This window comes from Stegodyphus dumicola, chromosome 8 (genome assembly GCF_044657685.1).
Source record: "Stegodyphus dumicola isolate Sdum_Otavi_A_Nest chromosome 8, ASM4465768v1".
Taxonomy (NCBI): Eukaryota; Metazoa; Arthropoda; class Arachnida; order Araneae; family Eresidae; genus Stegodyphus; species Stegodyphus dumicola.
Window position 1 is genome coordinate 169,198,040 of NC_140775.1, and position 27,380 is coordinate 169,225,419.

Sequence of the window (27,380 nt, forward strand, 5' to 3'; positions counted from 1 at the left end):
TCCCCCCTCCCCGTAAAAATGTTTTCTTTCCAAAATTTATTTTTCGTTTGTGACAAAAACGCAAAAATCTGCAGTTGAAATAATAATTTTCAACAACAAATCGAAGTGACACTCTGCTGCCATTGAAGGACACTCAAAATATTTTTCTCATGTTGTAGAGTCATAAGGTACTTTTTTTTGGAAGCAGGACAGATGAAAAATGTCGGGAATCGAACCACGGATCTCTGGCATACACGCCCAGCATGCAGACCACTACACCACCACCACGCGTGACACATTTTGGCACTCTTAAAGCCGTACGATCTTTCATTTGTCATCCACGCTGTCTATCTAATTACATGCATCTTTGATATAGTCTTCTACAGTCGTCATTGACATATAATCAAACGACCATTACAATACAGAAGCAATACCAATCACTACATATAGCACTACAACACTCACATGCAGAGTGGCGCACGAAATGTAGCCTCGTCCAGGTCCTCGAGAGGTAGATTTCACTCGGCTCAGCTGCTTTATTGTTGCTACCGTTACCAATGCAAAAACCGTGAAGAAATCTAAAGATTAACGTCACGAATTCTCTTCAGCAATGAATCGCGTAGTGGACGTGGCGGGCAGAGTTTGTCTTTTGCGCATCACGCTATCAGCAAGCGAGAAACAGTGTCTTTGGAATTACGTAACATGATAACTAGCATTCCCAATCAATGAATCTCCATGCCTGGGTGATATAATTATATTAATAATATGCTAATTTATATATTAAAACAAGAATTATTATTACAAGAATTATTAAAACAAGAACATAAAACATGTTAACAAATGTTAGTTCTAAGAAATTTTTATTTTGAAGGCGTAAACATTTTAATATCGTTTAAAATTTTGTAAAAAAGACAATAAATAAAGCCGATAAATTTGTAAAAAGACATTAATTTAAGAATTTACTAGATGGTACAACACTTACATGGTAATTAGATGGTAATTACTTACATGGTACAACATCCTGATTCGCCGTTTCATATCATGTGATCCCGAGTGATCTCATCCCACGTAACTACGCTACAAAAATCTAATTCTCTCAGTAATCACATCACTCGGCTTCTAAAAAGACCTATTGAAGATTTCAAGATTTCGGAAAGACAAAACAAGCAAGTCCCTCTATTTGAGGAGCAAAAATTATTTGTTCCTAAAGGTAAAAGATATATGTCTCATTGCCCTCGAAATCGACAAAGTTTATTCAAATTTTATTTTAGTGTAAGAAACTCTGTCAGTTTTCAAGGTTAATGAGATATTAATTCCTGTTCTTTGGAAGAAAAACATTTTTGGGTACTTTTCCGTTTTGCCGGCGCAAATCTCGCCAAGCAGACTTTATTGGCGACAACACACAGTATACACATAGAACATGTTAACAAATGTTAGTTCTAAGAAATTTTTATTTTGAAGGCGTAAACATTTTAATATCGTTTAAAATTTTGTAAAAAAGACAATAAATAAAGCCGATAAATTTGTAAAAAGACATTAATTTAAGAATTTACTAGATTTCATGGTACAACATCCTGATTCACCGTTTCATATCATGTGATCCCAAGTGATCTTATCCCACGTAAACTACGCTACAAAAATCTAATTCTCTCAGTAATTATCTACATTAATTTCAAGTAAAATCTTAATTTGGAATACAAATTTAAATGCAAGAATTATTTCAATTCGTACGAATAGCTTACTCGGAAATCATGTAAAACCGCAGTGCTTTACTTCGCTAGTGCATTCTCATTAGAACTAATGAATTTAAACCTCAACTTTGCATTTTCTATATTTTCGCCTTCGGATAAGCAATGTGATTACATTCTAATTGACTAATTACCACGAATGGCCTTAGTGCATAAAATTGAGCTATATGGGTAAAAATTCTATGTAATTAATTGCATGCCAATATTGCAAGAAACAATCAATCTGATAAGAAATGGCTGCGACTTGTTTTGAAAATGAGGCGTAAAAGGTTACCAGCGAGGATATTCCGTTTGGCTTCGGTTGTACCATTTTGGGAAACTTTATCGCTTGCGCCGGTAAAATGGAAAAGTACCCATTTTTGTATATAATTATGTTTTTTTTTTTTTTTTTTTTTTTTTTTTTTTTGAATGGCACCAAAAATGTTATGGTGTTTTTTGAATTTTTACCTTCTAAATTTTCCTACGTTACTAAAAGGTACCCTACAAATTGACCATAATACCAGAATACTCTTTTCTACCATAACATACCAGTATCAATAACCTGTTCTAATTGCGTTGTGTTTATTTCGGAATAACCCTAAAATCCATTTGAGTAAAGACTGGTAAAAATCATGAGCACACAAAATAAATTTAACCATTTAATGATCTAGAAAAACTTATTTATTTATTTAACTCTTATTGCAATTAATATATATATATCTATTTACTTGGAAAATCAAAATATATTCAACACTGCAGTACTATTGTTTTACAAATCAAACTATTACTGAGTAATTATTTCTTAACATTAGTCTTTAGAATTTCTATTATAGTTACTATAGCAATCATGTAAACATACCAGAAATAAACTATAAATTAATGAACAGTACCCTCCCCGGGGAAAAAAATATAAATTTTAACAAGTTACACCTTCCACTTCACACAGAATAATCAATACAGAAGACATATTATTGCACTCAATACCATCCAACAAAAATAAAATAATTATTGCACATAATAATTTTCATTTTTTTTCATTTGTTTATTAAAGTAGTGTTTAACCGGATAAATGTTAGGTAATTACACTATTACGATCCTACCAAAAGTTAATCCCTGAGAGTAGCAGAGAGGCTCAAACAAAGATATTACAAATCAATCCTCACCAAGCAGGCACTCCAAAGTTGAATTACATAATTACAAGAAGAACTTATTTTTCCTTTACAATTAAGTTAAGTTACAATAAATAAAAAAAAATTAAATCCTTCATCAATTTAATACTTTACTTAATCGACACACAAAAAAAATTATTTCTATAGAGTTAGGTTAACTTGGTCTACTACAAAAAAAATTTAATGCTCAACTCATCAATTAATTCAATCATTTAACTGCAGAATTCATTATACTTTATCTAACCGGGAAAAAAACATTAAAAAAAATAACTTATATGAGGTAAGCAGTTGCTGAGTAGCAGGCAAAATCTAACCATCCGAAACAAAATTGTCCCTGGAAGTTCAGGAGTAAAGCCGGCAGCGAGTAGCAGAAAAAGAGAGTTCGTCGATTATATGGAGGTTATCACGGGAGCCGAGGAGGTTTTCTAATTGATTCAGGATGAACAAGGAAGATCCCATCTTGGATGAAATTTGAAATACAGTCCAGGACTTGGAGACGACAGCTGTCAGCAAGGAGAAAATTTCAGCTCAGGAATTAGTCGGTGGAATAGGCGAGTCCGACTTCTAAGTTCAAAGAAGAAGCGGGTGTTGGATGAAGCCAAAAAAACAAATGAAACATTTCTATGGTAGAGAACTAGGTAGAGACATCTTTCTAGACGACGATTTTCAGCATTAAATTTCTTGAGAACTTTAATGTAAACGCATACACCCAAAAAAAAATATGATGTAGCTACGAAGACCTAGGTATAGACAAAGATACCCGTAAACCAGGGCCCGCGCTCAAGGCGCGGAGGCACGAGGCCCGTAACATTATCGGTTAAGAAAAGCATTTTCTCGGCAGAATCTGCTGCCGATGCGCGCAGCACCGAAAGGAATTCAAAAGAAAGCAGAAGACGTGTCAAAAAGTGTGCTCGTCCCCCAAAACAACCCGTTAAAAGGGAGGACGCCGGACTGCTAAGTTGGCACAACTCACTCTTCGCCGAAAACTAAAATAGTTGCAAGAACAACCTACCCACATGTTATCTAACTCGCCAAATCCACTACTTTGAAACCTCAACGGAAATTCTATGTCGCCAAACCCTCGCCAAATAAACACCACCTGTGGCAGGGAAAAATTAGGAATTTCAACAACCCTGCAAGGGGTCCCAACGAAAGAACGCTGAAACTCGCAAAAAGTGACTTTTCAACCGGAAAGAGGGCATTTCATCCCCCTTTAACTAAATCACAAGCAAACGAAGAAAAATTTACCAATTAAAGCTCATAACTGAAATGCAGTTAAAGTTAGAAAAACGGAAGTTATGTCAAATTAAAGAGCTAATTTTTCTGCAACTAATGATATTAAACACTAAGAAATCAAATTAATTTTTGACATGAAAAACTGAGTTTATTAAGTAAAAAAAAATCACCTATCCATTGTTTGCGTGTACAAGATTGACGACGCAGTTCGCGTAAACTCGGAAAGCCAAAATATATTACACTAGAATTAATAGGCGAAAAAAGAATATAACCAAACTTGTGTAGCTCAAATTTTGAATAATTACAAATTAAAATTTTGATTTTTATGAATCACTTAATTAAATTAAATTCGTAGCCAAAAAAATTTTAGGACCCACAGACAATGGAAAAGTTTTACTAAGTTACTAAATACGAAGAGAGAAAAAAAATCAGAGTACATAATGGTACCACATGTTAATTGCCAAACTAATAATCAACTCAAAACTAGTTGTCACGGAGAGCAGTGATAAAAAAAATTAAAATTCAATTACAAAGCACAAAGTTTAAATCAATTAAATTCAAAATCTAATTCCAACTCGAATAACCAATTAAACAGCAGCAGGAGTGAAGTGTCACAAAAAAAATCCATTTGCAAAACAATTTAACATAAGTACAGTAACCAAAAAAAATCACAAGTGAGTGAAAATTACACCTTAACAAATCAGTCAAGCAACAGTGACACAAAAAAAAAAAAAAAAAAAAGATCCTAAAAATTACACACTGAATTGAACCAGAAGCTGAAACAAATGGAGAACACTCCGAGGAACGGAAAAGAGAAACTTGACCAACAAAAAAAAATTAAGCCGAAAAAACTAGAACGCATCTAGAAGCAAAAGGGGAAAAAAAAATTTAGACAAACTTACTTGGAAACAAGGAAATTAAAATTCGGGCCAGCCGAAAAAATCCTTAAAAACAAAGCACTATTGAGTCAAGAACTCGAAACCGAAACTAAAAGAAATTCACACAAATGCAAACAACGCCTAGACCAAACCAGTTGTAAAATATGGAAGAAAAACCTTTAACTAATCTTTCAAGAAAACAAAACTAACACTCATAAAAAAAATCAAATTCATAAAAAATTGAAGCTCAAAGCAAAAAAAAAAAAAAAAAAAATCATATTCTGAAAATAGCCAAAATGAATCCAACAAAACAGAACTGAAGCAGGTTACACACAGAATTTACACGTAAACAAGGTGTCCAACAAAAGGGTTTGCCACAATTTTTAAAGAAAACAATGCTGCCCCAATGTTCTCAAAGTCTAGATCCTGGAGAGTAATTAAAGAAAAGAAGAGTATGCATTGCACTCTAGGTAGCAATCGTAAGCATGACTACTTCACAACAAAACTACAAAACTGCAGGCACAAAATTGCAAAAGCAGACAAGAGGGAAGTGTTTACACAGAAAAATCTCAACTCAAAATCTCAAAATCCATAAATCTCACAAAACTCAATTCTATACTTCTCCTTAAACCACTTCAAAACAAAACTCCTTGAAATACACTAAGCCTCAAGAGCAATCACAAATTTTTCAGTAACCACACAGTATAACCAGAAACCAGAAAAGAAAAAAGGTTTTGAAAGACAACCAACTTGAAAACAGAAACTCAGTACAAACTCAGTGGAGTTAATCCCTCTTAAAATCTTAAAATCAAATCACAATTCTTCTCAAAAACAACTTTCACTTTCACTAGTAGTTTAAATTCCCCAAACACATTTCACATCCACTTTTAAAGTTACTACAACACAGCAACAAGTTCAGTCAAAGAAAAAAAATTTCATTTAAAAATCAAAACAATAAGCTATTAAGCACAAAAATTGACAAACCAAAAAAAAAAAAAAAATACTGTTAAAACAAATGTTAGACCACTCACAAGTAACCTCACTATGAATCTACCTTTAAAACTATTTGAAAAGCCAAAACTACGAGTAAGAATAATATCTTTTAACTACATTTCCAAAACTTCAAACAAAACCAACTCTACCTTTCCAAAAAAATCTTTGTTTTTCCAAAATTCACAATTCAAAATTTTGCTGTAAAATGCAAACCTCTCTAATTTACTGTTTTCACACATTTCTCAGACAGCAATAAATGTTCACAAAACTCACAACTAAGGTAGAATATTAGTTACTCAAACTCAGAAAAGCTAAACAAGAAACTTCACTCCGGCTGAAAATTAACTTCCAAAAGAAAAAAAAAATTCAATCAATCCCTAAATAAACAATCACTGGTCCAGCGCAACTTTACAAATATAACCAAAATTAACTTTAAGAAACAAACATTTCAGATTTTTCAACATTTCAAAAATCCAAATTTTTAACTCAATTCAATTAGGTACTGATTCCATAGGAAAACAAATCCATTAACACATCTCAAGAGGTTTTAAAAGAAAATTACTAATTCTTTAACACAAAAGTACTGCTCTGACACTAATTCAATTGATTAAAATTAAAATTCTCCAAAATAATCACTCAAAATGCAATAAGCAAAAAAAAATCATTCATTAACACAAATGCAATTCTCACCAAAACTTAAAAGTGATGATAAATGGATATCAGTGATTGCAAGCACATAAGTAGGGATGTATCCCGAAGGGTGATTAATACGCATGCCTTTTAAACTTATGTTGCAAACATACAGTCGCAAAAAGTGTGAAACAGTAATCCTCAAAATCAACATGTAAACATGCAATACAAAATTTTGCACAAAAAGAAAATACTTAACTAAACAGGTACTGCGTGAAAATGTTTGTGTTGGATACAATAGTTTTAAAGTCCAAATGTGTATCAGTAGTACATATCTGGTATGCAACCTCAAACAATAAGTATAAAATAAGCACAGTAATACGACCACTGTATAGGCCTGTCACTGTAACTAACTAACGAGTAGGGTTTCAGCAAAAAGCCTAGACATGTGGAAGAAAACTTTCACATAAATATGCAATAGTACACATGACAATCACCAGTCTCAAGTCAAAATTAAGTTCCACTATAAGCGCAAGCCAAAAGTGATGCAAAAATAAACAGCACAACAAAAATTGTTAAGTGCTAAAATTTGGTTCGAAGGGTCACGTCACCAATAAATGTTATGTATTTTTTGATGGCTCGAAAGGGAACGGCACCAATAAATGTCATGTTTTTTTTTTTTTTTTTTTTTTTTTTTTTTTTTTTTTGAATGGCCCCAAAAATTTTACGGTTTTTTGGAATTTTTACCTTCTAAATTTTCCTACGTTACCAAAAGGTACCCTACAAATTGACCATAATACCAGAATACTCTTTTCTACCATAACATACCAGTATCAATAACCTGTTCTAATTGCGTTGTGTTTATTTCGGAATAACCCTAAAATCCATTTGAGTAAAGACTGGTAAAAATCATGAGCACACAAAATAAATTTAACCATTTAATGATCTAGAAAAACTTATTTATTTATTTAACTCTTATTGCAATTAATATATATATATCTATTTACTTGGAAAATCAAAATATATTCAACACTGCAGTACTATTGTTTTACAAATCAAACTATTACTGAGTAATTATTTCTTAACATTAGTCTTTAGAATTTCTATTATAGTTACTATAGCAATCATGTAAACATACCAGAAATAAACTATAAATTAATGAACAGTACCCTCCCCGGGGAAAAAAATATAAATTTTAACAAGTTACACCTTCCACTTCACACAGAATAATCAATACAGAAGACATATTATTGCACTCAATACCATCCAACAAAAATAAAATAGTTATTGCACATAATAATTTTCATTTTTTTTCATTTGTTTATTAAAGTAGTGTTTAACCGGATAAATGTTAGGTAATTACACTATTACGATCCTACCAAAAGTTAATCCCTGAGAGTAGCAGAGAGGCTCAAACAAATATATTACAAATCAATCCTCACCAAGCAGGCACTCCAAAGTTGAATTACATATTTACAAGAAGAACTTATTTTTCCTTTACAATTAAGTTGTTACAATAAATTTAAAAAAAAATTAAATCCTTCGTCAATTTAATACTTTACTTAATCGACACACAAAAAAAAAAAAAAAAAATGATTTCTATAGAGTTAGGTTAACTTGATCTACTACAAAAAAAATTTAATGCTCAACTCATCAATTAATTCAATTATTTAACTGCAGAATTCATTATACTTTATCTAACCGGGAAAGAAAACATAAAAAAAAATAACTTATCTGAGGTAAGCAGTTGCTGAGTAGCAGGGAAAATGTAACCATCCGAAACAAAATTGTCCCTGGAAGTTCAGGAGTAAAGCCGGCAGCGAGTAGCAGGAAAAAAGAGTTCGTCGATTATATGGAGGTTATCACGGGAGCCGAGGAGGTTTTCTAATTGATTCAGGATGAACAAGGAAGATCCCATCTTGGATGAAATTTGAAATACAGTCCAGGACTGGGAGACGACAGCTGTCAGCAAGGAGAAAATTTCAGCTCAGGAATCAGTCGGTGGAATAGGCGAGTCCGACTTCTAAGTTCAAAGAAGAAGCGGGTGTTGGATGAAGCCAAAAAAACAAATGAAACATTTCTATGGTAGAGAACTAGGTAGAGACATCTTTCTAGACGACGATTTTCAGCATTAAATTTCTTGAGAACTTTAATGTAAACGCATACACCCAAAAAAAATATGATGTAGCTACGAAGACCTAGGTATAGACAAAGATACCCGTAAACCAGGGCCCGCGCTCAAGGCGCGGAGGCACGAGGCCCGTAACATTATCGGTTAAGAAAAGCATTTTCTCGGCAGAATCTGCTGCCGATGCGCGCAGCACCGAAAGGAATTCAAAAGAAAGCAGAAGACGTGTCAAAAAGTGTGCTCGTCCCCCAAAACAACCCGTTAAAAGGGAGGACGCCGGACTGCCAAGTTGGTACAACCCACTCTTCGCCGAAAGTTAAAATAGTTGCAACAACAACCTACCCTCATGTTATCAAACTCGCCAAATCCACTACTTTGAAACCTCAATGGAAATTCTATGTCGCCAAACCCTCGCCAAATGAACACCACCTGTGGCAGGGAAAAATTAGGAATTTCAACAACCCTGCAAGGGGTCCTAACGAAAGAACGCTGAAACTCGCAAAAACTGACTTTTCAACCGGAAAGAGGGCATTTCATCCCCCTTTAACGAAATCACAAGCAAACGAAGAAATATTTACCAATTAAAGCTCATAACTGAAATGCAATTAAAGTTAGAAAAACGAAAGTTATGTCAAATTAAAGAGCTAATTTTTCTGCAACTAATGATATTAAATACTAAGAAATCAAATTAATTTTTGACATGAAAAACTGAGTTTATTACGTGAAAAAAAATCACCTATCCATTGTTTGCGTGTACAAGATTGATGACGCAGTTCGCGTAAACTCGGAAAGCCAAAATATATTACACTAGAATTAATAGGCCAAAAAAGAATATAACCAAACTTGTGTAGCTCAAATTTTGAATAATTACAAATTAAAATTTTGATTTTTATGAATCACTTAATTAAATTAAATTCGCTACACAACAATATTTTGCTGTCGAAGGATTATACTCGAAATTAAGAGGAATTTTATTCAAAATCTACCTTACTTTGAGATTTTGTTTGGGCCTAGTTTTAAGTACTTCAAGTGTTATGTGAGGGTATTGCTTAGTATAACATTCGTTAATTATTGACAGTGTCTATTGTCCGATACACAGACTTGCGCGATGGAGATAATTTTTTTTTTTTTCGTACAGTGTTGCCATTGATCGCTTTGAAATCATTGAGTTTTTTAATTAAAAAATTCATTAAAGTTTTACAAAATGTGAAATAGATAATAAAACAAATTCCAGATTCGAAATTTTGGTTTTCTTATACCCATTTTCGAGTGGAGGACTACATTATTTAAAATTTGATGTCTCTAGGTACAATTGTTTTTTCACAGTGAGAGAAACATACAGAGGCTGTTCACACATCTTTTAGACGATGTATATTGTATTCACAAAACTAAATTACATAAAATTCTTGTGTTTTAAATGTTCTATTTGACATCCCTTATTTTGAACTATCTTTCGACACTGCAATTTCCAGGATAATAATGCCTTTGGAAGTGGCAGAAGAGGTATTTTATCCCATTCCTCCCGAACAGCTTTCGAGAGTCCTGTTAGGGTTTTGAGACAACGTTTGGATAATGCAGTTTTTAAAAGTCCGAAAGCACAAAATTCCATAGGTGACATCGGGAGATTTAGTAGGGATATCAGTGAAGGGCATGGCCTTGAGACTAGCTTTTTGTTCCATTTCGTTTAGGAAATTTACAGTGGATTTTGATGTGTGACTGCTAGCTTTGTCCTGATGGAGTCTCACAGATGGATGGCACTGTGGGTAAAGCGATGGTATTTCGTTCAGACAAATTGGCGATAAAATATGTTCCTGATAGTATTTGGAGTTAATCTTGACATTTTTTTGCAGTCTCTTTATTTTTAACTTGCCATTAAAAGACAAACCAGCAACAATTATGAATCCCTTAGAAAAACTTTCTTTCGATTCTTTAATCCATGTACTTAATTTTTTTTTCCCCTTTTATGATAATAAATGGCTCCTTCTTCGTTACAATCATTTAAATACACCCATGCTTCATCTATTGTGACAATTGTTTTCCATTTTTCTTTGGATAAGTGTTTCTCATATAGAATTCTGCAGCGTGTCCTGCGTTGAGCGGTATGCTTTGAAGCGGAAGAAGACGATGCACATTGCGTTTTTTCGCTTTCTTAAGATTTAAATCAACGTTTATCATTTTGTTTACAGTGGACACCGAGCATTTTAATGATTTTGCAACTGTCCTTTGACTAGGGGGATTTTCTTTTAACATTAAACAACGTACCTTTGCAATAGTCGAAGATGTCCATTTTTTCCTTGGATACTTGTTTGGAATTTTTGTTCCACTTGAGGCTCCAATTTGACGTTTTTTTTTTCCTTTCTTGTGTATGATATTACCTATAGACGCTTTAGATATCACAAAACCATGACTCTCACATCGTTTTTAGATAACGGAGTATGCATATTTCTCTTCGGAAAGAACGTAAATGTAGCCTTCGAACCACTGCTTTGTTAAATTCGCCATTTTGAACAAAACTTTCAAGCCACAGACGATAACTTTGACTTTTAAAAACACAGTAGAATTGCAATTACTTCTTTTGCAGCAAGCGATTTTTTATTACCGCTTAGCAAAATCGTCTAAAAAATGTGCGAACAGCCTCTGTATATAGCTTCATGCAGATTCTTCATTATTTAATTTCTTTAAATACAATGCAGGGCTCTAATATTTGGTGGCAACAATTTGAAAAGGGATTCCGACTTTTATAGTGAACCAAGGCACAATGCCAAAACGAAATTAACAGCTCTTCTGGAAAATATGTTCAAATATATTTTATTGAAAACTCGTAAAACAATTAATAAACTAAAAATTTAGAAAACTGTTTCATCAAATTACTGATAAGAACAAAATATTAAATATTTTTTTTTACAAAATTCGACAATTTTATATCAAGAATCGAAAAAGCATGGGCAGCTAAATAGCAAAATCTATTAATCGATTTGTATTGTCAGAAGTATGGGTAAGTATCTTAACAAATGTTTCATGGGCACCTTAAGCTTTCATTTTTTCGTATAAAATTGTAAACATATTTTAAAGATAATTATTTAATTATTTTTTCCATTAAACTTTAAGATAAATTTTCCCTTTTTAGTTCATTAATTATTTTATATGTTTTAAATAAAAGCTTATTTTATGAAAAAAAATATTTTATTCCTTTATTTTGCATATTGGCCTAGTGTTCCAAATCCTTTCCATAACTCCTCTGAATTGCTTGAAGAATCCTTCTCGGAAGACAACGACAGAACCTAAAACTGAAAATGTCTCGGCTGAAAATAATAAAAGTTTATGACGATATCCTTCCTCCGAGGAGGTATCGGTTTCCATAGACGGTCCAGGTTTCCTGATAAATCTATGTCTTCTAAAGGCCTGAGGATAAACAAGATATTTTATGGCAACATGGACGGAAGACGTCGTAAATATATTTTACTGTCCAAATCATAAATATATTTTCCCGTCAGGGAAGAATTCAAGGTAATATTTTTTTTCAATTCGACTTTATATCAAGGTTTTGATAGCTACGGGTATATAGAATAGTATTTTAGTTGTGATACGGTTGGAAATTTTCCAGAAAATGCTTTAGCGAGTTATCAATCCGCATCAGAAGCTGAAGTTTTTATTTACAAAGCACTTAACGGCCATTTCTCTGAAACTGAGCGGTGACCGAATAAAAAAATGCGCTAAAAATACAGATTCGTGATTTATTCCTTCAAACGGAAGATGAGAGTTAGTTTGTTGGACTTAGGAGTTGGCTGTGCATGTATAATACAAATTGATCAAACCCAGAAAATAACTCTCCAAAATCGACTCTCCAAGGAAAATAGTATCTTCCAAGCAGAATTACACGCAATTCGAATGGCAATATAATACTCAATCGATAACAATTTACAAAAAATCCATATTTTCTCAGATAGTCAATCAGCAATACTAGCTCTACACAATCTAACACACATCTGAAATTATTCAAGATATTTTTAACAAAATTATCCAATATCCTCAAATATCACCAAACATTTATTGGATAAAGGCTCACGTCGGAGTTCTTGGTAACGAAGAAGCCGATTCAGCAGCCAAATCAGAACAATAATATCTCTTCAAGAAAAATTTCCTGGCCGAAATCATACCTCAAGAAATATCTACATAAAAATCAGCCTCCAAATGTGGGAAGAAGAATGGACAACAATAAATACAGGAAGACAATTACATCAAATAGCACCTCATGTAAATGATACATGTATAATGGTCAATGGTTATATAAACCGCTTTTTAACTGGACATGGGCCATTTCCCACATAACTTCTTCAGATTCAACATCTCATACTCTGAGCAATGTGTATGTGGAAATAAAGGTGATCCAATCCATTATATTACTCAATGTCCCTTAACAAACTCATATTAAATTGCCTAATTCAAATATCAATGCCTTCCTTCGTTTTGCAATTACCAACAAACATTTAAAAAATAAAATAGAAAATGCAATCAAATATCTATCTTCAATAGGCAAAACTTTATGTGAGCACTAATGTAATTAATGTCAAAATTCATTTTTGAAGGTGCAATTCATTTAAAACTTTTATTATCTAATTACCTCAAAAACAAACCCTTGCAATAATAATGATATAGTAAAAAAAGGAAAAAGAAGAGGAAGAAGATACAAATTCATATAATAAACTTTATCTCAAGGAACTATTATGAACTATTATAAATTATGACTGTTAGCCTACTTTTATTATACCTATTATTACTACTATAATTATATCTAATAGATATATCAATCAAAATATCGACATACTATTTATACTGTTATATTATGTGTTATATTATACTATGTACTATTTTGAATATTACTTTAAAAATAAACCGAAGTGTAGTGGGACTATACCTACATTACTTATAGTAAACATTGGGTGTCCCACTACATTTCCACCTGATTCTTAGTTTGTTGTTGTGTCTTAGACTGCTATCGCTAATAAATAAATAAATGTGAAACGAAAACTTTAAAAAATACATCATACCAATTTTGGTTTATAGAAGTACCCCTGGAGACTATAGTTCGAGAATCGTAACGTATATTTATCTACTTGGATCCGTATTGCGGTCGATTCGTGATTAAGTGAAGGGTTCTGTTCATTATTTTCACAAGTATGGAATAAATACAAACTACGAGAGATATACAAAAATTTGGAAATAACTCATGAAAGAAAAATTTTCTTGTTGGTATTAAAAACTGCTTGAATTGATTTAGTCTATTTCATTTCGCAAAGCACTAAAGGATTATCTTCCTAAGTGGCGGGATGCCTTCGTGGAGAACTTTATAAGATAAAGTGGCTTGTATTTACACTTTATACACGAGGAAACCACGAAAACGGCCATACAGCCAGCCCGTTTGCCTGTAGTCGAGCCAGTGTGGAACTACCGAATTATCTTCTGAATAGACAATTTTAAGTCCTTACATATGATAAAGGATGACGCATACACTGCCACCTTCGTCTAATCTAAAAGGGTTTGCAAAATCACATGAGAGATCTTTCTCACCCACAGGTAACAGTTATGGGCATTTACATGATACTATGTAATGATCTGTTATATAATTGTTCCTGAAATACGTGGTATGTTCTTAAATAAGTGATAGATAGTGTTCTTCAAATCTAATCATGGGCGTGTATAATTTTCGAGTATATAAGACCGTAAATCTCGCTGTCCGCTTAGTAAATCCCGATTGGACGAAATGAGACATACGAAATGTTTGGTTCCTTAGTATGTCTAGCCAAACGTAAAGCAAAACATAAAAAATAAATTGTTTGAAAAGACAGCAAGAACGTTCACGGAAATTTACAGAAAGATATATATATATATATATATTTAAATAACGAAAAATTTTATTGGTTAGAATAGTTTTATTTTTCACCGATAGGTGGTGCTGTAGCGATACCCCAAGAATTGGCGTTTCGTAAAAGGTTATATTCCCGTCACTTAGGCTCGTACTGAAGATGCATCTTTACAAAATCCAACACGTGCAGGAATTGAAATCATCAAAGATATAATTAATTTGCAAGTCTGGCTTTTCGACAATGGGAAAACAATGCGGAGGAGCTATTAAATATCCTGTGGATTAAAGAAGCCTATGTGTCACCTAAAGAAAATGTAAATGCCCATAACTGTTACCTGTGGGTGAGAAAGGTCTCTCGTGTGATTTTGCAAACCTTTTTAGATTAGCCGAAGGTGGCAGCGTATGCGTCATCCTTTATAGTCCCACCCCGCCTTTTTTTTTTTCGGGGAGACCGCTGCAATAAATTTCGAACTGTTTGTTCTGAGCTGAGCGTTGTAAAGCGCGTTTGAGAGACAGCATCGTTTTCTCCGTTCAAGAGAGACAGTGCTTCACAATGTACCATACATGCTAGATAAAGCGCCTTCGCCACAGGTTCTGCCCAGCGCATCCTGCGATAGACATTTGAAAATGACCGTGCCCTAAGTCACTCTTTTCCGCACAAATGGCCATCATGGTCTCAATAATTTACATCTTATTGCTTTTGATTTTGAAACTACCTGAAATAATGGTATACGGAGGCCAATCAAAGCTGTTAGCCATAATGAAAGGCGCTATCCGTCATCATGTAACAGGAAACACGGCTAAACCATGTTCGATGGTTTTTCACTGACAAAAGTGTGGCGTTACATCTGACGGTCATTCGCATAAATGATGGATGTCATACTGTACATTCATAACCCTAGCTGCATTGCGAAGTACACAGCACTACTGTACGAATTTACGGTGATACAACGGAAGTACAAGTTATCGGTCTTTCCATGCATTTCTGAGAAACGCTTATGCTACTGCCTGTAGTTTTCAGAATATTAAATTTATACTTTTTTGTAATGACATAGCAGCTTTTTTGTAGTGCTTGTAGTTACATAACCTTATAAAACAACAATGGGTAACGGAGAATATTATATGGCTGTTAAACTGTAACCTAACTTAAGGTGAAACCTGCATCAAAAGCCTGAGTTGATATTTGCCGTGTGTAAACTCGGGCACGAGTTTTAAACAGCTGGTAGATTGATTCATCAGGCCAGATGATAATCTTCATCGACTGGTAATTCTAATTATTATGAATGTTGTTGTACTTTCCTTTTGGCATTAATTAGTAAATATTTTAGAAATCATAACGGCATTATGATTTCCTTGCTTTGTAGAGTCGTTAGGTTTTTTGAAGCAGAAGATGTGAAAAATATGGATTGTCCTCTCCGGGAATTGAATCCTGGAAGTCTCAAATACGCGTCGAGTATGCTTCCAATTACGCCACGGAAGCTTGCGGAAAGAAAACTGAAAATGCCTCATATACTCCCTCTTTTAAAGGGAGAATGGAGATTAGGTTATCTCGTCGCCAAATGTTGGTGGTGACGAAAAATCTCCACCACCTTTTAGTTTCGGGTGTCGTAGAGTCATTCAGGATTTTTACGATGTCAGGAACTGAAGAAATTCTCAATGCCTTCGCCTGGACTTGAACCTGGACCTCTCGAATACCCGTCGAGTATGCTTCCAATTACACCACGAAGGCATGCGGAAAGGAGAGAGAAAATACCTTATGGCTTCTGGAGTTCTTTTTCCGTTGCCTTTATTCAGATAGAACTATTTAACTCAGCTGTTATTCTGCTAGTTTACGTCTTCTTTTTTGATCACAATCCTGTGTAGTGTTCCGGCCTTTGTTAATTCAATGAAGACTTTCTCCCACGCTAGTGTTTATTTGATGGCATTTTCCAGGATGTCACGATCTTCGATATGCATGATGTCACAGTCTTCGATAAAGTAAGTCAAGAGACAAAAACTGGCCACTGAAGTCCCCGACATACTGACTCCAGTTAGTTCGGATATACTAACTTGCAGCAGCTGGGAAACAGTCTCAACAAAATAATTACGGCTTCCTGTTGATTTAACGAGATTTACTAAGCACATTAGAATTAGAAATACTAAGCACTACGGTATCATCTTTATATTTAAATAGAAAATATTGTCATTTTCATTACAAATATTAAACCCTACGTTATCACCTAGATATTCAAATAGAAAATATTCCCATTTTAAAAACTTCTTTGACGAGGTTTTTCCCATACATTTTTCCATAGTTAGTCCTTGTGTGTTACAAGATGCTTAGAAGTGCTGCAAGATGAAAAAAGAAATTTAGGATCCCATTTCTTAGAATTCAGTTTGATTATTTTCTTTGAGGATAATATAAAGAAACCACTATACTTGTTACACTACCCACTAGATTACAAAAATTACTTATAATGACTATTTGAAGCGAAACATTTCCTTACTTATGCGAAACTAAAAGGCCTGCTGCGTGGAATTCATTATAGCCCGATATGTGTAGGGTTACAGTAGACTTTCAGATCAAATACATTGTAGAGTCATCATGTTTATTTCGCTGAAGAAAACGTGAAAACTCAGTAATGCCCTCCCCAAAACTCGGAACTCCGAACCTCACGATTGGTAGCCGAACGTGCATCCAATAACACCACAAAGAGACGCGATAAGGAATGAAGAATTACCTTCTTTCCCACTTAAAGGAAAACTGGCAGTGCAGGGATTCAACCGCCAAATCCAGGTGGTGATGTATTACCATCTACCACATTTGTATTCAGGCCCAACTTGTAGATTATTTTGATTTTTTTTTTTTTTTTTTTTTTAGAAGTGAAAAATGAGCAATGCCTTCTTCAAGACTGCAATTAATTAGCTGATTAATAGCTGGACGTGCTTGCAATTGCACAACAAATGCACTCTGTAAAGAAGGAGGAAAATCCCACGGTTACTATGACGTCACTGATTCCTAGCCCGCTCACAAAGCAACTACTGCCTTTATATCTTCTTTCTTCCCGCTTGTGTAAATATAAGTGGCATCAACTATAAGATCCGCCGACTCTCTTTGTCTAGAGACCTTAAAAAATCGCTTAGAACATGACATAGTACAGTTTATTCTTTTTCAACAATTTTGAAAAGAAATAAGATAAGCTTCTACACTTTGAAACAATCTGTATTTCTTTCTTTCTTAAAACTTAAATTTTGAATTCAATGGGAAAATCGTCAACAATGGAATTTTTTAAAAATTGAAATCAACTCACTTAATATATCACTTTTTTATTCAATCCCGAAAGTGATGTAATATCATGAACTAACTTTATTTTATACTCTAAAAATGAAATAATGAATCTGAAAAAGGGAAAGCGTTTGCAAGCGTACCTATTTCCCAAAAACGTTCTATTCAAAGGAATTCTGTCTGATAACTGTATTTTCTCTGTATTCCCTTCGTAGTCTTCATTTGCAAGTGCCCAAAAGGTTTTGCGCCGCCTTATTCGGTAAGGAAACTGCTTTACGTTTCTGATTTAAATACAGAAGCTGAGGTGACATATGAGGTGACAGAAGCTGAGGTGCAAGCGTGCCTATTTCCCAAAAACGTTCTATTCAAAGGAATTCTGTCTGATAACTGTATTTTCTCTGTATTCCCTTCGTAGTCTTCATTTGCAAGTGCCCAAAAGGTTTTGCGCCGCCTTATTCGGTAAGGAAACTGCTTTACGTTTCTGATTTAAATACAGAAGCTGAGGTGACATATGGCGCATCGATTTCCATTTTATTTCCCATGAAGCATCCATGGCAGCTGCTATTACGAAAGCATGTGGTCTTGGAACTTGAATAAAGAATCGACGGGTGTCTATGAAAGCAGACGAAGATCCATTCAATTAATTTCTCCGCAGGTGGTATATTCATTGAGCAAGTTCTAGTTTATTTTCAATGCCAGACAGCATTAAAAGGTTATTTGATATTTTTTTTTTTTTTTTTTTTTTGCTGTTCTATGATGATAAAATCAAACGAATATTTTTGCAGTTACAGGTATTTTAAGTAGAGTTCGAACCTATCATATTTTAATCAAAGCATTTCCTCTTTTTGAATAACACGGGTGAGTTAGACCCGACGTTTAAAGAACAGGTAGAAAAGAAAATTTTTATTGGTTGGTATACATCGATTAATAGCATCATTATTATTAATAAAACAAACCATAAAATACATGTTTACAATTATAGCTGTGTAGAGTCATTAGGACTTTTTTGCTCTCGAATACTCGAATACGCACCGAGTGTGCTACCGTTACACCCCAAAGGCATGCAGAAAGGAGGGAGAAAATACCTTATATAAAATCTCTCTTTTAAAGGGCGACTGGTGGTGAAATCCTGGTGGAAAATCGCAAATCGTGGTCTCGACTGGTCATCGACTAGTTTTCTTATATGATGCTGTTTTAATGACATTAACTTCTTATAATAACTGATGTCAGCCAGAATCATCTTGAACTGGTAAAAGACTGAAAAAAGAAATAATTATACACTGATTCAAGCAAAACGTATTAAATCACTATAGTCCAAAACTGATAGAAATAGTAAATTTATGGCAAATAATGTCGTAGTTTTAATTTTTTTAATTTCTTTTAAATAAAACAAATCTTTTTCCCGTTGGCGTTAATAAAAATTGAAGATCTGAAGATTTTTCCTTTTGTCTTTTCTTAGGTTTGGGTTATTTAACTGTGTTAAGCAGGTGGAGGCTATCTGTCTAAGGGGAAGGAATGCTTCGTGGAGAATTTTCTAAAGCAACCTGCCTTATATTTACGTTCCACATGAGAAAAGCCACGAAAACCAACTACGCAGTTAAGCCATTCACATGAACGCAAGTCGGGCTACAGTATTCATCGGTTACCATTCGGCCACTCCTAGGGCTTTATCTCTTCTAGATTATATTTCTGGTAACTGAAATATATTGCTTTGTTTGGAAAACTTAATATAAACTTGTCGTAATATTTCAGATATAATACGCTCCTTTCCCCATGCTTTCAGAGAAAATCTTCATCTCTTATTCAAATGTGTAACGTGTGTATGAGCCAGGTTTCCTTAGACAGTCCTCCACGAAGGCATTTATCCCCTTAGGCAGATAGGCCTCGAGGCTTTGCCATAAGCATATGAACCAAACCAAGCCATCTCATATTCAAACTTTGATGGTAGTCTTCATGCCTGGCACATAGAGTTCAAAAGGTAGTTATTACTGCTGCATTGACAGTACTGAAGAAAAGAAATCTTGGGTTATCTCCGAATTCACCTTTTCAAAGGTAATTAAGGGTGCTTTTGTGAAGGATACTTAAAAAGAAACTTTCTCGTGTTTACGTGTTTACGATACACATAGGAAAAACCATGTAATACCACAGGCAAACAGTCTGTTCGCTGGGATTTGAACATGTGCCAAACTGTTGGTGTTCAATGATCTTACCGTGGTCTGTGCTTAGAAGAATAACGGTTTCAAATGAGGATATAATATTAAAATGAGGTTATCGGGTAAAGCAAATACAAAACAACATCCATTTAACTTCCCTGGTCTGGTAATAACTTCAGGAATTTTCCTTTTGCTGTCGGGAAAAGTACTAACAAACATTAAACACATAGTTAAAAATTTGCTCAAGAAATATTACACGAATTTTTAGTTAAAATACCAATGATATACCGAATGTTTTCCGCAGAAGTTATCTAGAAATTCTCTATCATCATGAAATCCGAGGTTTTTCGACGAATCTGCAAATGTCTGTTCCTGTATATTCGATCTTTTGCAGTGTAGAAACTTTTGTGTCCCATATTCAAAGTACCTCGATCCCGGGCACAGAAATATTTTTCTTTGTGTAATAACGAAATCTGTCATGTCCATTAAAAGCAACAACTTGATTCATCCCACTTCTGGATTACGAACTTTTATTGGCATTATGGAACACTTCCGTGTATCTCAAGAAGTTGTTTATCTGATTTGAATCTCAAAAGAAATCTTCTTTAGTTATGAAATGAATGAAATTTCTTAATATTTTCTTGGAAAAAAATTTAATTTTCTTGTGCAAAAACAAGACGGATTTTTGCCGATACCAGTTAGCAATAAAATTCCACTAAACCCTTTTACACTGGGCAAATGGTTAAAGACCGTTGAATGCTGGGACGTCGACCTGGGTTCGATGCCGTGGGAACAGGCATGTTGCATGCTTCGCTTTCGAATTTTTATCATTTTTAACTTGAATAAGAACCAGTTTCCCTTAGAAGGTCTTCTAAGTGAAGCCACAGTAAAATTGCATAGCTAACTGAAGCCACAGTAAAATTGTACATTATAAAAGAAATATATTATGTGTACCTTCTCTGTTAAATTTAGGTAAGAAAAAATGCTGTAATTGGAAAGAAAAAGATATGAAATTTCAGATGGCAACGCTCTAAAATATGGCTTTTCCAGGCTACATGCTAGATGAGTTAAATGAATTTTAAAAGGACTATGTTATGGAATTTTTTATGTCAAAACTGAATTCAGTGTAATCATAATCACTAAAATAAATATTTGCTGCATTCCTTACAATAGTGGAATTAAAGCCACACTATTCTTTATAGTCAATCAATAAATCATTCATAGAAAAACTACACTTATGCCCATAAATTAAGGATAATTCGGAGTCACGCGGAAATCGAACTCTAAAATAAATATATCAACTGTAAAATCACTACACACATTCTCAAGAATCATATGCAAATTTCAGGAAGTAGCCAGATGACACCGATGGTACGTCACAATGACGAGAGTGTAAGAGAGTTATTGATAGGTAAGAAATACAGGCAAAGAAGTAAAATTGTTCGCAGGCGCTTTATAAGCATTTCAGTGCAATAACCGAATAGTTATGACAGAAACGACGCATTTGGATGATTTTTTACATGGTAGAATCATCGGCCGTCTGGAATGTGGGCATACCGAACTGGAAGTATCAGACGAACTTGGAATTGCCTAGAGTGTCATCTCCAGGCTTTGGCAACGATTCCAAAATGATGGTAATGTGAGTAGACGTTACAGCACAGGTCGCCCCAGAGTTACAACGCCGAATGAGGACCGGTATTTGGCAGTTACTGCCAAAAGAAACAGGCGGAGAACAGCCTCAGACCTGTCTCGTCAGCTCTCTTCAGCCACTGGTACGACAATTTCAAGCCAGACCGTGTACAGACGCTTAGAGCAGATTGGTCTATATGCTCATGGTCTATATGTCAGATGCGTTCCACTTACTGCAACTCACTGTCGCCTGCGGTTACCCTGGAGTAAAGAGCAAGCATTGTGGACACCGCAATAGTGGGCTTGTGTGATGTTTTCCGACGAGTCCAGGTTTAGCTTGCAGTTTGATTCTCGCCGAACTTTCATATGGAGAGCTCCAGGTACCCGTTACCACCAAGAAAATATTATTGAACGACACCGTTACGGTGGTGCAGGAGTGCTCGTTTGGGGTGGAATTATTCTGGGTTCCAGAACTGACCTGCTTGTTCAAATTAGAACCATGACAAGCCAAATCTATCGGGACGTCATTCTGGAACAACATGTACGTTTGTTTCGGGGCGCCATGGCGCCACAATTTGTGTTTATGGATGACAACGTCCGTCCTCACCGTGCAAACATCGTAAGCGAATGCCTTCAATCGGAGGATATCACCCGTATGGACTGGCCAGCATTCTCACCGGAATTGAATCCAGTAGAGCACGTGTGGAACATGCTTGGCCGACGAGTTGCAGCCCGTCAACCTCCTCCTACATGTCTACCGGAACTTCGGACAGCATTGCTTTTTTAGTGGTGAAATATCCCCCAAGATCAGATCGATAATTTTATACTTAGCATGCCTAGGCGTTGTACGGACTGTATTGCATCGTCTGGGAGACATACAATGTATTAACAACCATACCAACCATGTAATATTGTTTTTTTTTTTTTTTGTAAATAGGTGTTTTTTTGTAATTTGCTCCAGGGAGAAAAAATCGCTAATTTTTTTAATAATATCAAACATATAGCATCTTTTTTTGCTCTTTACTTTTTGTTTAATAAATAAGCTTTACAAATAAGTTAAATTTGTTTTGGATCTAACTCTTCCTTTGCCTGATTTTGCTTTATCCTTAATTTATGGACATGAGTGTACTGAAAATTTTTATTGTAGCTGAGTGTTTATGAGTTCGTTTAACTGGTAAGAAATGTGATAGACTGTATGAAAATTACATTTTGACTTCTTAGCATTTAATTAATTAAACTTTTTCCAAGAGTATTTTTCTTTTGCTACTTCTAGTGCAGTAACTTTATTTGATGTCAGCAAGCGTGATCGAATTCTTATACGCATAATTAATTGATAACTGTGTTCAGGTAGGCACTCTAGAAAAGAAGGAAATATTTCTGCCAAGCTTTCCAAATCATTTGGGCTGTGGTAACTATAGCAACGGTGACGTTTACACAGTTGACCTTGGGTAGATTTCTTTCTTAGTTTTGCGCCGGTCGATGGGCGTTAAAAACATACCACTTTCCTCTTTTAAGAACTTTCTGAAGTGATTAAGAAAAAAATTCAAAAAACTTGTAATCGTATCTGTCTAGTATTTAAAAATTATCCACTCAGTTACAGTGGATCACATTTGCGTCGGACCCTCACGTTTTTCAGATTTATTTGAAAATATCAGTTACTAAATACTAGTGAAAGAACTGTATATTGTTTCCAACGCATTAATCAACTTTTTAAAAACTGCTTGTTTTGGAAAAAGTTATTCAAAGCTCTTATGGTAAAAAATAACAACAGCATAGTCGAGGTTCTAGATAAACATTTATTTAAAGATAGCCATCATGTATAAACATGTTTTAATTTTTTTTATTTGAATATTATGCTGCTGTTGGAACTGTTTCAATTTTCCCTTCCTTTTAGAATTCTTTTGAAGATAATAATAAATATGAAAAATAAACTCAGTCGCACTTATTATTGGTAAAGAAGCCAGCTGCTGCTTTTTCAGCTTCTAAATTTAGAAGGCGACAGATGCAGCTTATAATTTGCATATCTGAATTTTCTTTCATTAAGATGCCTGCAACACCAATCTTCAAACCAAGCATTACTGGCGCGTTTTCAACACCAGGTGCTAAGAAATTAACCAGATGAATTTCATCTCTTTTAAAGGTTTAATAATTAGCTGTGATATATTAAAGCTTGTCAGATCTTCTTCTGAAGTGGCGACAAAAAGTATAAACTACACTCAATTTCTGAAGAATCTGGAAAGAAAGAAACAAACAACAGTTGGATACAGTTTTGCTTCGGTATTATTGTTTTCATCCGAAGAGAGGCAGAATGAAGCTGTTTTAATGCAATCAATAACTGAAGATTTATTTTTTATACATATTTCTTTAACAATTGCAGCCGTATTTGTCCTTGCGCTTGAACACTTTTTATTGATTTTGTTATTGGGAATATATTTTTCGTTATATATTTTTCTAAATAAAGTTGGAGCATTATGCGATGCATTCAGTGGCAGATTTTGCTCCAATAAAAAGGTATAAAGACAGACCAGGCATTCTGCGTCAACAACGTTTTGGTCTTTTGTTCCCACAGAAAAATTTAAATTTTTTTAACTCACTTTGTCCTTGTGTTTTTGTGTTCACATATGTTTAAGAACATATGATAGCAAGCTAAGTACGTTAAAGTAAGTTCTTCGTTAAACAGCACACGATGAAACTTTTTGTTTTTATTTATTAAGAATTTCTTTCTTATCACAAGCACATAAAAATGTAAGCGAAGGAAATAGAATATACTTAAATTTAATAAAAAAATAAAACCTAATTTCCAACATTCATTTATTGAGATACTAATCTAGTAAACATACATAACAGCAATATTTAAAAAAACGCAAATTACACAGTGTTTGGAAGAATAGCTACCAAACGAAAATTAATAAAATTGCAATTTGCAATCAATAAAAAATATTTAGTGTTTTTTATATTACACAATTAAATATCACATAATTATAAATTACAATATTTCATGTAAATGCTAATGTTTCCTTAACGCTAGTTTTTCGATCATACATTTCATACACTTTTTAAAATCATTAACCTTTTCTTCATACTATACAAAAGACAACACACTATAGAATGTGCATTATTATTAATTTTAGCTATTACATATATCTAATTCATCTTCAGCAGTTATATTAAATACTGGTACCAGTCCAATAATTTCTTTATATTTTGAACATACCATAACAGCTTGAATTGTTGTTGCTTCTCTATTGATTGCATTTTCAGGAAAACCAGAAAGTACCTTACTGCTATATGTTATTTTTGGTTTCATATGAATTAATTCTGAGAATCAACCTTTTAAATGTGAACACAATAATCGATTAATATGAATGATATGCGATACAGCACTTAGAAAGTTATAACCGAAGCACAAAGCAAATAAAGGTATCCAAATATTGCACCGCTGGAACCACAGAGATTAGAGAACACCACCATATAGCATTTTAATCACCGGAAACAGATTAAACACCAAAACGCAACACTATTTCACGAACACTGTATTCACGATTAGCATTATAGCATTTCTTGTAGAGCAGATATTCACAAACAAAATAAGCACAAATTCAGCATTCTCACGATGCTTTTTCCTCCATTCAGAGGCTTCCAGACAGGAGCTCATAGCAATGGAATTTCACCCGATGAAGGCAGTTGAAGTAAGTAGATATAGAACAATAAGAAGATTCACAATGCGTTCTTTGAGTGACAGTGCATTACATTTACTTTTAATATAAGCAATAGTATTTATATCAGTCATTGATTGATTCAATTTCAGACATGAAGTCAATCTTTTCAAATGCCTTACAGATGGCATCTTTACCAAATTACTTGAAAGAACTGCTAGAATCTAAATTAATTGCGAAGTTATTTGTTCAAATTTGGCAGCTAGCCAAAGAGCGCAAATCTCGAGATGTTCGTTTATATAAGCATACAGTAAATAATGTACCGTTCTGCTTCTCCTGACTGTCGATGAGTTTTCCGTCATAAATATTGGACAGCCGTTAAATATGGATCATCTTTTAACATTGGACATTTTCTCGGAATTTTTAAAATCGCCCTATTTTTATCCGTAAATACATCTTTACGCACAATCATATCTTCGCGAAAATTGCACTTTTTGCGCTGTATGCGTTAAAATTTTTCATACAATGTCACCATATTAATTCAAATAAATTCGTCCTTACTTAAAAATAATAAAGTCATATTTCAGTAATGAAATAATTGCTAACATGTGATTTGCATTAATTTCGTAAATATAATTTTTAAAATATACAAAATGCATAACTCAATAACTTACTTTATAGATTAGTTTCATTTTTAAATATTTTGCTATAATATTTATAAAAAATATTTTAAGTATTAATGATTTTAACAAAATTTTAAACAATTTTTAGCACGTATTTTTAGTACTAATTAAATTTAATAAATCAAAAGTATTTATATTAAATTTATATTTCATTAGATGAATCTACCTTAGATTAATATATTTAGATGAAATAAAGTAATGAAACATTGCGAAGTAAATCTTATGCGGACTTCAGATTCTTGAAAGGACAGATTCAGTCTCTTTTCATTCTAAAAGTAACGCTGATGAACTATGAAAAAAATTCTAAAACGACCACGTCTAAAAACGGTCATATCATGACGTTTCAGCGACCTCGACAAATTGCCAAGGTATAAGTACAAATATTTTGCGTCTTCGTAACGCTGTAAAGACGTCGTAAAAGTTACCGAGAAAACGTTCAAACGAAAAATTGTACACAGATGCACGTACGTACTATGTATGTATCTCGCATAACTCAAAAACGAGTAGCCTTAGAACGCTGAAATTTTGTATACAGGACTGCTATAACATGTAGGTATGGGCCTTTTCTTTTTGGCTGCAATCCAGACGCACCAGAAGTATATAAACACAAATACACCCACTATGTTACTCGGCTCCTTGAGCTCATTTTTTTTAAATCTTATTTCTTGGTAAATTGTTCGTTCTTTGCTTTAAAATGTTTGAATTATATTGTTCTTATCTTCCGGTTAAGTTTATATGCCTTTAGTTAATTTGTATGCAATAGTTTTAGAATTATCAACGGTTATTTAAGTGCCGCTAAGACTAATTTTTTTTTACCATAGCAGCCATGTTTGTTTACATTGGAAACTTACAGTGAATTAAGTCAGTTTCTGCACCTTCAGTGTCTTTTTACCGAATGATACTAAAAGTAATCGTTCAGTTTTTTGCACCGAAAAATCTGGTGGCCAAACCAAATACCGCTGGCTTGTATTAAGTGTTTTATATTTTTCTATATTTTTCAATTTTTAATAAAGATATTTTGAGGTTTTATGTATTTTTGCCTTGCCGCGAAGTGAGAAATTAAGTGAATTAGAAATACATCTTTTAAATAAATTGGAGGAAATTCACTTAAATGCAGTGCAGCAAAAATTGCGTATAATTTAATATTTCGTACAAAGAAGTTATGTGGTGTACACATAAGATTTTTATACCTTGCAATACTGTATGTAGACATCATGTCTCTAATGTCTGTTTACCGTGGCTGTCCAAAATGTTGCGGCATTTTAGATTCTTCTGTAAATGTAATATATAAGAGAATTAAATTGAGATATCTAATAAATTAGAATTTTTAATATTTACTATGATCTTTACAAAAGTGTGAACCGCGTCTTTCAAACAGCTATCTAGAAATT

General features: G+C 33.8%; 1 long non-coding RNA gene across 1 annotated transcript in view; it reads left to right on the forward strand.

The window, feature by feature from the left end:
• LOC146996033 (uncharacterized) overlaps positions 1 to 13,698 on the forward strand; it is a 118,138-nt gene extending 104,440 nt beyond the window's left edge. Inside the window, exon 3 of the long non-coding RNA XR_015042423.1 lies at positions 11,953 to 13,698. This is a non-coding gene — a long non-coding RNA (uncharacterized LOC146996033). The remainder of the gene's footprint in view (positions 1 to 11,952) is intronic.
• The last annotated feature ends 13,682 nt before the right edge of the window (positions 13,699 to 27,380 follow it).